This window comes from Salvia hispanica, chromosome 1 (genome assembly GCF_029641045.1).
Source record: "Salvia hispanica isolate PSC_SH4W2 chromosome 1, Shi_PSC_v1, whole genome shotgun sequence".
In the NCBI taxonomy this organism is placed as follows: Eukaryota; Viridiplantae; Streptophyta; class Magnoliopsida; order Lamiales; family Lamiaceae; genus Salvia; species Salvia hispanica.
The window spans coordinates 7974432-7987644 of record NC_142692.1 but is presented as its reverse complement, the minus strand read 5'-3'; the positions used below and the strand labels follow the sequence as shown (position 1 = coordinate 7987644).

General features: G+C 39.0%; 1 pseudogene across 1 annotated transcript; it reads left to right on the top strand.

Annotated features, from left to right (window-relative positions):
• The first annotated feature begins 5873 nt into the window (after positions 1 to 5873).
• On the top strand, positions 5874 to 12834 carry LOC125221349 (uncharacterized; annotated as a pseudogene). The gene is made up of 10 exons (XR_016130832.1): positions 5874 to 7659; positions 7858 to 7874; positions 7923 to 8498; positions 8693 to 8894; positions 9994 to 10142; positions 10273 to 10352; positions 10457 to 10588; positions 10708 to 10769; positions 11266 to 11311; positions 11676 to 12834. The product of XR_016130832.1 is annotated as an uncharacterized LOC125221349 (transcript).
• Positions 12835 to 13213: the final 379 nt, after the last annotated feature.

Below are 13213 nucleotides of genomic sequence, written 5' to 3'. Positions count from 1 at the left end.
AAAAAGTTACATAGATAAAACAAAATTACATGCATAATAAAGAAAAAAAACTATCGCCGTGCAATCCTCCGTGCCCACAACTCTTCAATTATATCCTTTTGGAGTTGAATATGAGCTTCCACTTGGCGCATGTTGGCAAATTCCTTGAGTCGGCCGGCTTCATCGAGAGGTACCCCCTGTCGTACACTAGGGGTGGCCGTTCCGTGGCTTGGACCGGCTTCATCGTCACTGACCCAACTAGTCAGTTGTACGCCTTCGTCTTCGACGATCATGTTGTGAAGGATAATGCAGGCGTACATTATCTGGGAAACGCATCCGACATCCCACAAACGCGTTGGACCCTTAATTGCCGCCCATCGAGACTGGAGCACACCAAATGCGCGCTCCACGTCCTTGCGCGCCGACTCCTGTCGTTGCGCAAAGTATGCCTTCTTTTCATCACTTGTTTGTCTGATCGTCTTCACAAAGACCGGCCACCGAGGGTATATACCATCCGCCAAGTAGTAGCCCATATCATGCCGGTTGCCGTTGGCCACAAATGAGACGGCTGTACCGACGCCCTGACACTTCTCGTTGAAGAGGGGAGACGAGTTCAGGACGTTGAGGTCGTTGTTCGACCCGGCTACCCCAAAATACGCATGCCAGATCCACAGCCGGTAATCAGCTACGGCCTCGAGGATTAACGTGGGGTTCTTTGACTTGTAGCCGGTCGTGTAGGCCCCCTTCCAGGCAGTCGGACAGTTCTTCCACTCCCAGTGCATACAATCTATGCTGCCTAACATCCCGGGGAACCCATGCTTCTCCCCGTGCATCTGCATCAGATTCTGACAATCTTCGGGAGTAGGGCTTCGAAGGTACTGGTCACCGAAAATGGCTATCACGCCGTCACAGAACTCGTTCAGACATTTCAGGGCTGACGACTCACCGATGTGGAGGTACTCATCCCACATGTCTGCCGCGCCTCCGTAGGCCAACTGCCTGATTGCTGCCGTGCACTTTTGGATAGGGGTGTGGCCGGGTCTGCCAGCCGCATCGTGCCGGAAGCGGAAACACAGATAGTGACGCTCCAATGCCCGAACGATGCGCATAAACAACTCCCTGCGCATTCTAAAACGCCGCCGGAACATGTTGGCGGGAAACCGCGGGTACTCTGCAAAGTAGTCCTCGTACAGCCGCTGATGTGCAGCTACGTGATCCCGCGGAATCACTGCTCGGTGGTGGACAACTCGTGGAGGGCGAGGTATCGCCTGCTGGTGGATCTGTTGTTCCACCATACGCATGTACCGCTCCATCCCGCGGTTCATGTAGGCCTCCATAGCCTCGTTCATCCTCCGCTCGTACTCCCCAGGATCCCCACCACTACCACTACCGCTACCACCAGCGTTACTCATCGCTCGAAGATGCTCTTGAACAGAAAGTTAGAGAGAGAGAAAACTCGTTAAAACAAGTGGTGCAAATGAAAATGAAACGAAAATCGCGTTTATATATGATTTTAAAAAAAAAAAAAAAAAAAAACGAAAAATCGCCGCTCGCCGGTCGCTGGCCGATCGGGCCTCCACAATGGCGGCTAGCCGATCGGCCAGCGCTTCGGCCAGCGACGAGCGATCGGCCAGCCCACGCCGATCCGCTCGCCGAAATCGCGCTGGCCGATTGCAATGGTTCGGCTAGCCGATCGGCTAGCGCGACGAATCGGCTAGCCGGTCGCTAGCCGACCATTGGAGATGCTCTAATGTCTCCATATCCGGATTCTTAACCATACACACCCGACCCGCTAATATCCGGCACCACAAACCCGTTTGAGGACAGGGGTAGATATGGAATAATGGTGACTATATTAAGCCCTTCTTCACACAAAACAGTCATCCATTAGCTCAGAAAATTCAAAATTGAGGAAACAGAGAGGCCGGATTTCTGCAAGGGTTGTTGCCCCTCTCTGTTAGCCGATGATTTTTTGTTAACAAACAGCCCTTTAAGTGGAAATTTTACGTACATACAAACACACACACATACATATATATTCTGCTGCTTAATCAATAATTCAAAACTGTGTTGGACTGAAGATGCTGTGATGATTGGCGGTGGTGGTGGTGGTGATGGTGGCGGTGGAGATCTGGTGACTGAAGAGGCTGTGATGATGTTTCTATTTTGTTTTCTGAGCTAATGGATCGGGCAAGGAGAGATCCGGCCCGTATCTTGGTGGCGACCCGGACGGCATTGTGGTTTTTGAGTCACATGCAACCGGTGGTCAGCTGCCATGGCGGCGTTGGCCTTCCATTTGCCTGTTTTTCTGCAGATCTGAGCCTCCTTGTTTTTCTATATTAAATTTTATAATTTTATTAACTTTGATTTTCCTTCTGATTTATTTTGTTCTTCCCTGTTTAAAAAAGTAATCATCGATGATTTTTTATTTATTTTTTTTAACAAAATAAATTATGAAATTTAGTTAAATGTCTTTATTTTTTAAAGTTTTGTTAATTACGTATTTTAATCTCAAAAGAAACAGTGCTATCTTAATTAAAAAGGTACTACAAACGAAGCATGAGTTACAAGCCTTACAGAAAAGTCCACTCACTCTCAGCCAACATAGGAGACATCGCCGGTTTAATCTCCAACAAGACAAGGAAATGCCTATTTTACCCTCCTCAACACAAACCTCAAAACTCAATACTCCTCCACCCGCTGCAAATTCCATCAACAACAAGGGCAATAAAAACCAATCACCACTATAAATCCAAAATCCCCAAAATCAAAATCAAGCAACCCAGTAGCTCATAATTCCTCAAACAGAGACGGAAAAATTGAGGCGAACAGCGAGATGGGATTTTTTTTAGGGTGGTTACCCCTGTCTGTTTGCCGATGAATTTTTTATAAAAAAGAAAAACAGCCCTTTGTTTCTGTGAACAGCAAATATGCAGCCTTCTGTTTCAGTGAACTACATATATGCATATACTAGTACTACCATCCAGATCTGGTACCTGTTTGGTATTCATCACATTCCACTCCTTTTATACTGTTCCGGTAACAAAGCATTCTATTTCTAGGGTCGGATTGACGAGGCTATGATGATAATTTTTCTCCTCCTTTTCTGTTTGTATGAGCTACTGGGTCGGGTAATCGGATTGTCAGGCGTATCTTGGCGGGGCGACCCGGACGGCGCGTGGTTTCACGCGCAACCGGTGTCGCAGCCATGGCGTCTTTGGCCTCCGTTTCCCCTCATGATTGCAGATCTGAGCCTCACCAATTTTTTTACTAATTTTTATTTCGATATTGGAAATTAATAATCGTTTTAAAATTTGTTTTCGTCTAGTGGTTTCACTGTTTTTAATTGGTAGCTGGTGAAATGATTAAATCTGCATATTTTCTAATGTATACTAATTTAATTTCATAATGTACTTTTTAAATTAAGTTAAACACGTACGAAATGATGTTTTTAATATAATTTTGACTTTTTTTCCCACATCCGAAAATCAAGGCATTAAAGTTCCAAAGCACTATCTAGATTTATTCAACATTATACTATTATTACTCCTATTTTTGTTACTAGTATTTCTTTAAATTATACGGAGTACTATTATGAATAAACAAATAATACTAAAATATTTATTAAAATAAGAATACTACATAGTTGAAACACAAAAATTTACATATTTCAGTGGTAAAATGGTAAATTTCACTTCTTTCACGATGGTAAATTATGTGGGGTGTAGGCGTGTAGCGAATCACATTTAAGAGGGGGAAGGTTTTCACCGGCGGAAAAAATGAGAAGATATGGAGAGGGTTGCAGCCTACTTATGTTCCTCTTACTTCGTTAGAAGAGCGTCACTATTATATACTCCAAAATAGAAAGACAAAATATAACTGATTGAATAATATGTAAATTTTTGAGAAATTAGTTATTAGTTATTTTTGTTTGTCTTTTTAATTTATCTTTTTTCTTTAGAGTCCATTATTTTTAAGAAGGTATAATTACCTATTTGAGAAGGTAAATACAAAATATACCTTTTTATTTTATCTTTTTCCTTTAGAGATGCTATTAGTGAAATAGTTAAACCATCACTATAGGCGGTTGTTTTTTTATAAAACGAAAATAGTTATGCATTTGCATACATAACGAAACATGCCCTTTTAAGACTATCTCCAACAGTACTGTAAAATCTAAAATGATGTTCTAATAGTACTTCAAAACCAATCTTATTATAGATTTTTGGAGAAAAAAAAACATATCTTTAGATGTGCACTAAGAGTATACCAAAAACACTTTTTAGAGTTTGAGTTATTGTATTGAAGTCCAAATCAATTCTTATTTATCAAAATAGAAGAAGAAAGAGAAGAGAAATTAAAATACAAAGATAGAAAAAATTACAGGAAGAAGGCAGCAACGTGGAGAAGAAGAAGATGTGAATAATAACCTAATTTAATTTTATTAATATTTGATTAGTTATTAAATAGTGCGTTGGCTCATATTAGTATAACATTATTCAACATAATAGTAAGAAAAATGATTTATTGTTTTAATAAATAAATAGCCGTTATTTTTTTTCCAAAATACATAATTCAATAGATAAATTAATAACTCACGGTACATATAAATCCGTGGAAAAAATTATTTTACTAGTGAAATAAGTACTATACGTTCAAACTAAATATGCTATTGAATATAATAAAAAATAGTTAAACATTAAAATTTTGTAATTTAATTTAAGTTATTGACAAAGTGTCATAGGATAAGTGTGCAATTTAGATAAAATATATAGGTCCGTATAATTGAAAAGTACCAAAAGTTAATGGGTGAGGAATATTCTTTTAGGTTTAAGTTTAGTGTAATTTGTTGGAGTAAAATTAATATTTAGTGTAACATTTACACTAAAATGGATTTGAGTTTAGTGTAATGAAACGTTACTTTTTTTAGCAAATCATATTAAATTATATAAAATTTTACTATATTCATTTAAATAGGTTACAATATCGTTAATTTAGGGGTGGCGAAACGGGTTATCCACGGGTATCCGCACACGATAAGTCGGATACCCGCATCCGATAAGTCAGATACTTGTACCCGACTTTAGCCAAATTTGTTGTCCCAATACCTGCCCGCGACATACCGGGATTACCTGATACCCGTGTCGGGTATCCCGTACTCGACATTGCGGGTACCCGTACCCGACCCGAAACCTAATAAAATTTTTGAAAACCATAATAGCCGTCAATATTTCCTAATTTACTTTATTAATACAAATGATAAGTTTGAATGGATTGAGAGTAAAAGTGAAAGGACACTCTATAGCTGTTCTCTTAAGTTTTCAATTGTATGTTCGTTGGAATGTAAAAATGTTTCAAAAGAACTCTTAGATTATGTAAAAGTACTCACACTGTTCCGCCTTAATAGAGGCGTTTCATTTTCTTCACTCATTTTTGAAAAAATAACAATATAAATACTCTTCTCTACATTATTATCTCTCTTACTTTACTTTTTCTCCATTTTAACTATTTATTTTTAATTTTTCAAAATGAGTGCATATATGGAACGCCTCTGTTAATATGGAACGAATGGAGTATTAAAAGATGGTATATGGCAAATACTAATAATAACGTATATTATCGGGATTAATGGATATACTCGCGTGGATAGCGGGTTACCCGTTACCTGCAAAACTCTAAAATACACTACCCGATCCCACCTCATTTCCCGTTATCATCAGATAGTGGATCGAGATACAAATTACCCATTACCAGCTACCCATTTTGGCACCTCAAATTATTACCTCCAAAACTCCGTGTTATAAAAACCATAACCACCGCCGAAAATGACTGAAGGGCCCAAGCTTTGGCCCCATTTATTTTATTACTAAAAATATACTCCTTTGACCCAAACCAGTCTCATCCTGTTCTCTCCCAGCTCATATTTCTCTCTTATTCTCGCTTCTCCGGCGATCAAACCATAACCACCGCCGTCCGCCACCAATTACTTGCGTTATCATCTTCAAATATCTTGTCCCTTACCCGGCGAAAATTTCGCAGCTGTCCCTCTCCACCTGGCCTCCGACTGCGTGTGTGTGTGCCTCCGCCGTCTACAGTAGCAGCAATGCTTCCTTACTCTTCTCCAACCTCATTTGGAGATCATTCTCTTCTCGGCCAAACAAAACTACAAGTGCAGAAACGTAACTCTTTTCTAATTTACTTCTTAGTTACTTTCATAAATTTTCAGCTAGTAGCGCATTGTTTAGGAATTTGATTTGTTTCCATTGATCATTATCATGTTTCCTTTTTTCCTTATAGCTGCTACCATTACAATACTGTGATACTACCTTTTATTGCAGTACTGTACTATCTTTGCCATTATTTAGCAATGTTAGTCGGTTCAGTATCTGTTTGCTAAGCTTTGACTTGCTTTTCCATGATTCTTTAGTTCGTACTCTGTTGCTGGTTTTTTTAAATTTCACTCTCAGGGCAAGGGTTTTGCTATGGTATACAGGAGAGGTGCTTGTGAGTTTCTCAATCATATTTGATGAATCTCCATGAACACTATGATATGTATACAAAGACAAAATTCGGAGAGGATATATGTGGGATCAAGGATGAGTCGTTCATCATTGATTTTGATCTGGACTATGGAAAATTGTCTGTTTCTCCACAACCTTATCAGTCCTCTTCCGTGGCAGCTGATGTATCAACTTTGATCATGGTTGGATCAGAAGTTTCAGGTTCTGATCTTCTTTCAGCTTTTGATTCTATCTGTGTAGCACCAGAGAACAATGCTGATACTTTTGATTCAGTCGGCCAAGCTTACATGCCTATACAATGCACAGCCGATGGAAATGATACCAGTGACCTTGGTTCTTCTGACTTAGCTGTTGTTGCTGAGCCATCTATACAAATCTGCACACAGAGTCATTCTTTAATTGTATATACATCCTCTTGTAGGAGGAGTGCGCACAATACTAAATCAAGTCAGATGAACGAGCTCCCAAATTCATCAAAATGTAGAACACCACTCAACCAAAGCTCAGACTTTGATATAAGTTTCTTGCCAATAATAAGAAGAAGTAGAAGTTTATCTGTCAACCGGGCTCGATCTTCTGTTTCGGGAGATCTTGGTACCATCTTACCAGATATTGATCAAAGCAGTGTGTTAGATAAGAAGTTAGGTAATGAGAGAAAACTAAGACGCAAGAAAGGTGGGAAAGTAAAAAGGAAGGGTACAAGAGATCTGATAGGTAAAAAATCATTAGGGAAAAGTTTGGTTCCCACTGGTCGTATTTCATTAAAGATTAAGATTGGAAATAAATTGTGTACCCCTGGCAATGTTGCCGAAAATTTTAGTGCACCAGGAAAAGATATTACTGGATTCATTGATACAAAGGACAACAAGTTGGGAGAGGAAGTCCCAAGAGAGTTTTCAGCACCACGCGAAAGGAATTTAGAGAAGCTGATGCCATCAGATGTTTCTGCCATAAGTACACATCTAAAGGTCAAGGGTACTTTGTATAACAATTCCCTTGACACTTCAAGTAACTTCCATGAGATCAGAAGCCTGGAGGAGGAGGCTGATAACTCTAGAACTTTTACTAAAATCCAGTGTTCTGATGTTGGAACCTCGCCCGATTCAGAAGTGTTAACCTGTGCCAACTCACCGATGACAAAGCTGAGAAAAATGCTCAGGTGAGTGTGGAATCATGTGTTGGTCAATCTCTAAATGAAGTCAAGGCCAAGTCTGATCCTAGCATGCCACGTTGTCAAGTTATTCCTAGCTGGAAAGATGTGCTACTGAAAGGAGCAACCAATTTGGATAAGAGCTAACTCAAGAGACAGATCATTTTGTGCTTGTATCTTTTTCTCTTTCTTGTTGGTTATTTGCAGAATATTGTTAGGAGTACGTGTCTATATTCTAGTATCTTCTGAGCATTGCTATATATAGCAATGAGCTACTTTGTATGCTCAGGTTTTCAGAGATACTACTTCACAATCCAAAAATGCAATGCATACAAGTTTTGAGCTCTCTCTCTTATGCTTTATTCATGCTTCTGCTGATTACCTTTTAAGAAGTTATAAATTCTATTCCGATGTTTCGCTATGTAAAAAAGGTTTACCTGATCTACAAGATGGTTTAATTTTGTCTAAGGCACGTGTATCTCCAATGGACATCTCCAATTTGATTTTATCACCTAAGCATGCTAAGAAAGGAAGGAAGAAGGTCAAGCACCATCAGGTTGACAATTGTGTGTTGGGAAACAAACTAACTAATGCTACAGAACCTGCTTCTGAGAAAGATGTTTCTAGTTCGAGTCCACCATATGCTAAACAATATTTAAATGGTGAGGACATGAAGCCTTGTTCAAACTCACCAGTCTGCCACACATTGATACCTTGCAGCAATGGTATAAAAAATCCCAAATGCTCTGGTGCTACTGCCAAGGGAAGGAGCAAGGGCAGGTCGAGAACTTTTCCCAATGAGAAAGAAGCAGCCTCTAAAAAGAATGGGAATAGAAACAGTTTCGATGGTAAGTAACTATTGATGATTTTATACATAGACATATATTCAGAAGTCCTACTATTATCCAGAATATAGAGAAAGACCAATAGTTCAAAGCTGAATTTACATTAAGTCTTTCCTTCAGTTCCCCTGTTCATAGTTCACTATTTAGCATATTGAGACTGTAAAATGAGCTTTTTAATGCCTCTATTAACTTTACAGGAAATGAAACACATCTTGGAGGTACTGGAGCATTTAGCAATGGTGTCACCGGACCTATTAACGCAGTGCAATCTTCAATTGATGGGACGAGAGAGCAATATGATTCACCTAGGAATGCATGGGTGTTTTGTGACAAGTGCCAAAAATGGCAGCGGATACAAGCGGCACTTGCTGATCAAATTGAAGAAACTAACTGCGGATGGTAGGTACTTAAGAATATTTCTGTTGGGACGCTGCCTATATGGATTACCATATGATAACAATAAGACCTCACAAGAAAGTAGAGAGATATTTGATTCCTTATTTAAGTGCTAGGAAGATTGGCATACATAGATTGTGGCCATTTCTCTGCAGGTTAGATATTTATTTTGTGCTTGGTCTAGTGCACTACTTTCCGTTAACTTGTGCATGATTTGGTTGGATCTAGGTGCAGGATATATGTTTATTTGACTGATATATAACATGATAGCCTGATTTATGAGAAATATCTAAACTGCTTGCCTACTATTGAAAAATACCTGCTTAGAGTTGCTTGTGCATTGTATTAGTATGCAATTGTGTTTCACCTGAAATTGTATGCCAAGAGACACATTCTTGATTTAGTATTGATTTATACTTTTCCAGCAAGATGTTTTTGGTTAATCACAATTTCTTGTTGGAAGGTTGTACGCATACACCATACTGTAAAGGGACTACAAATAATCTTTTACTGGTGGTCTTTCTTGTTGGCCATTTTTTTTCCTTTCTTTTGGGTTGTCTTGTCCTTCTTTGTGCAAATTTTATGTTGTGTATGTCTAATCCAACCCTAAGCAGTTTCAGCAACTCAACACTTCATTAAAGGTTCTCATGCTTTTTTTAATTTATAATTTATTTTTGGAAGTTACATGTGTCTGATTTGTATCTTCCAGAAACTGAACAAAGCTAAAGTTTCCTTTCCATGTCATACTCATAGAAAAGTTTTATTATGTATTTATAATACTTAAGCCTAGAGCGCAGTTATGTTTAATTAACAAGGGCCCAAGACTTGTTATGAGCAGTTTGGCCTAAGCTTGGGAAGTTAAGCTAAGTCTGTCGCACACAACTATTTCTCGAGTGTTAAAAATATTAACTAATGAAGTTAACAAATAAACTAGATAATGTTTAGTGAAAATGATGAAATATTGCTCCTTAATATCAACACATATTGAAGACATATTGAGAACGATTGGATTTGGAGTATACTGAATACTTTTCGTTTATGATGTTGATGCATTCATATTTTTGGTAGAGTGATTGATGGGTTTGTTATATACACTGTTAAGGACTTGCCGAGATAACACTGATAAAGACTTTGCTGAGTGCTCAATTCCTCAAGAGAAGTCGAATTCAGACATTAATGAAGAACTGGAAATATCTGATGAGGAAGATGCTTGCAGAAATTTTCTAAAGCTTAATCAATACCGATTAAAGGGTTTGTAGTTTTTATATTGCTGTCACAGTAGTGGCTCTGTGTCCCTTGAAATTTTGTTTCCATATGACTATGAGACAATATGCCTCTCTCCCCTTCACTTAATGTTGAGTTGATTTGGTTTATTGAACAGTTGGTCAGCAGTCATCGTGGACACTTATCAAGTCGAACTTGTTTCTGCATCGAAGCCGCAAAACTCAAACCATTGATGATGTAAGCATAGCCGCTCTTTTTTACTTTTATGCCCCGTCAATACTATTTAGTCTCTATATAAATGTTTGTGTTCTAATGATATCATTTGTTTAAAGTCTTCACAGTGTACGTCATGTTGGAAATGTTCTACTGTTAAATCATCTCAGTTGTTTTCACTAGCAAAGCATTTAGGTGCTTCTGTTGACTTTCCTATGCATGCATATCCACTACTGTTTAAACATGTGACACTTGTCAAGGTCTCAAATGTGTTACTAATGGAATGTAGATGAGTAAATTTGATGACTGTTATTGCTAAAAAAACTCAATACTATCTGTTCTGCTATTTAACTATAATGTGTAATACCATACCTGTAAGTGGTTCTCCTTCTTAGCTCCATTTAAAGGTCTTTCCTTGTCTTATGTCAAAAGAAGTTTCCTGTACTTCAATATTGAAGTGAGTTCTCCTCACTGCCATAATGCACCCGGCTTATAATAGCTGTAGTGCAATGCTTAGGAGAAAACCTATGCATATCAGTCGAATAACAGATAAATGTTTCAAAGAATATAATTTGCATGAGAAGATGTGTAGCATCTGTGTGCAGAAATATACATCTTAAGAAGATTATAAGAACTATGTTTCTGATAGTACAAAAGTTGTAATTGTTGTCAAAACCTTTTATAAACTTTATGTGGCGAGGACCTGTTGAGTTTCAGGCTTCTGTTGAATGTTAATAGAATACCCTCAAACACTTGTGTTCTTTGCCTTTTCACTCTGTTTTATATTTACTTCCTTTTTTTTTTTGTGATTGAGTAGTAAACCAAGTGGTGCTTTTCTGTATGTATTGTCTCATTTATGATTTTTTGTTCATGAAATAGTTTTTAAGTGTCATATATTTTTTTTTCCTGAATTGCATCTTATTCTGTATTTTTGCAGCTTTAAAGATTCGGTACTGGGACTAACAGAACATGCTGACAAGCAGGTAACTTGTACAAATCTGTCAAACTATGAACTATGCAACTTGCAATTCCAATTTTAGTGACGTGGATTGTTGCCACCAGTTTATATAAGGCATGTAAATGTGACCAATTTTGTATTGCCTTCAACATTGTTGGTTGAAGACAACTATGTACTGACTACAGAATATATACGATATAAAAATACGAAAAAAGTTATATTATAGCAGATACTTGTTAGATCCACGATATATTTTTCCCTTTTAAGTTGTTGCATTCCCTTGGATTGGTTACACTGACACATTTATGTCCGCTGTATTCTCTGCTATGCATATTTAGTGGTTAAGGTCCCATAGTTTGCTGAAGCCTTGAACATCGTTTATTTCTCAGGTCCATCAAATTGCCCAGAACTTCAGGGATAAGTGGATTCCTAGATCCTTAAGGAAAACTTGCTGCATGGAAAGAGAGGATGGAGCATTTGAATATCAGCAGCCTACAAGCCATGGAGGGTTAGCAGTGCCATATGATCCTTGGAGAGGGGGGAAACCGACAGAAGCATCAAACTCTATTGAAACAGAGCCAGTTGCTGCTTATGGCACGACAGAGACTTCTACAGTAGAGCATTCGGATGCAGGTAGTAGCTGCAGAAGCAGTGAGCCAAAAACACACAAGCGCAAGAGCCGATGGATAACCCTGCGGAGCACCCACAATCAAGATGTAGGAATAACTTGGTAGGTGAGAACAAGGATAATGACAATGAGGATATCCCTCCTGGATTTGGAACTCCTTGTAACGGCTCTGTGATTCCATCCGATGCTTCTTCAACTGCTCCTGATCACCAAGAGAGAGGGATGCAAATGAAGCAGCACTTCATTAATATTGTATTGGGCGAACCACAGTTGAGGTTCAGTGCGCGTAAGCCTATCGCCTATGGAGTTCCCTATTCTATCATGCAGCAATTTGAAGTCCCGCAAGCAGAAATATCTGATGGTTGGACTATGGCTCCAGGTGTGCCATTCCATCCATTTCCACCTCTGCCTCCTTGTGCCCCCGCTGCGCTTGACCAATCAACATCTGCTAGATGTGCATCGTTGAGTGCACCTATACAAATGGCTGGACAATCTAGTGATACTTGTTTGATAAATCAAACTTTCCAGCAGAACACAAAGACATGCAGCATGGACTCATCACATGTCTCAGTTGCAATTGGCCGCCCAGATCTCCAGCAAGGAGGTTCTTGTAGCTTGGGAAGGAAATTCTTCAGGCAGCAAAAGTTTACACATTTGAAAGTCCCACCATGGGGTTCGAATGAGAAATGGCTGGGGTTCTGCTGGGAACAGTGCCAGAATCGGTTTTCCAGGAGTAGGTTTAGCGAACTCAAGTGAGGATTATAGGAAAGAATTATTTATGTGAAATTCATTGGTATTGGTTTGTGAAGACCAGCCTTAATTATAAGAGCTGTTGAAAAACTTTCTGATTCTCCTCTATGATGTACCTACAATTCTCTACTCACATTCCTACATAATTGCATTATTCTTTTGTTGCTTCAGCAATATCTTCTGTTATAAGCAATGGTGGCAGCTGTGGAAACTCATGTCTCACCTTCAGGAAGGTAAGCACCCTTCATTCTTCCTTTCATTCCTTGTTTTTGTCCAAAAAACATGTAGGCCATTCATTCTCATAGGCTCAGACCAACTGTCTCTCGCCTGCCCATTGATTCAGTAGCAGTTCGAAAGGTTGCCCTATTCTCTGGATCGATGCTTGGTTTCAACTCCAACTAAGCATTTCGATTACTACATCCTTCCTCATCTCTAGGTGCCTAGGTATGCACCGTAAGCCTTTCCTCGTTTTGAACCTCGCCCTTATAAATAGGCTCGTATCATTGTATGTGTTGGCAGTTCATGTTAGAGCTTGCTCGTGTCCATACC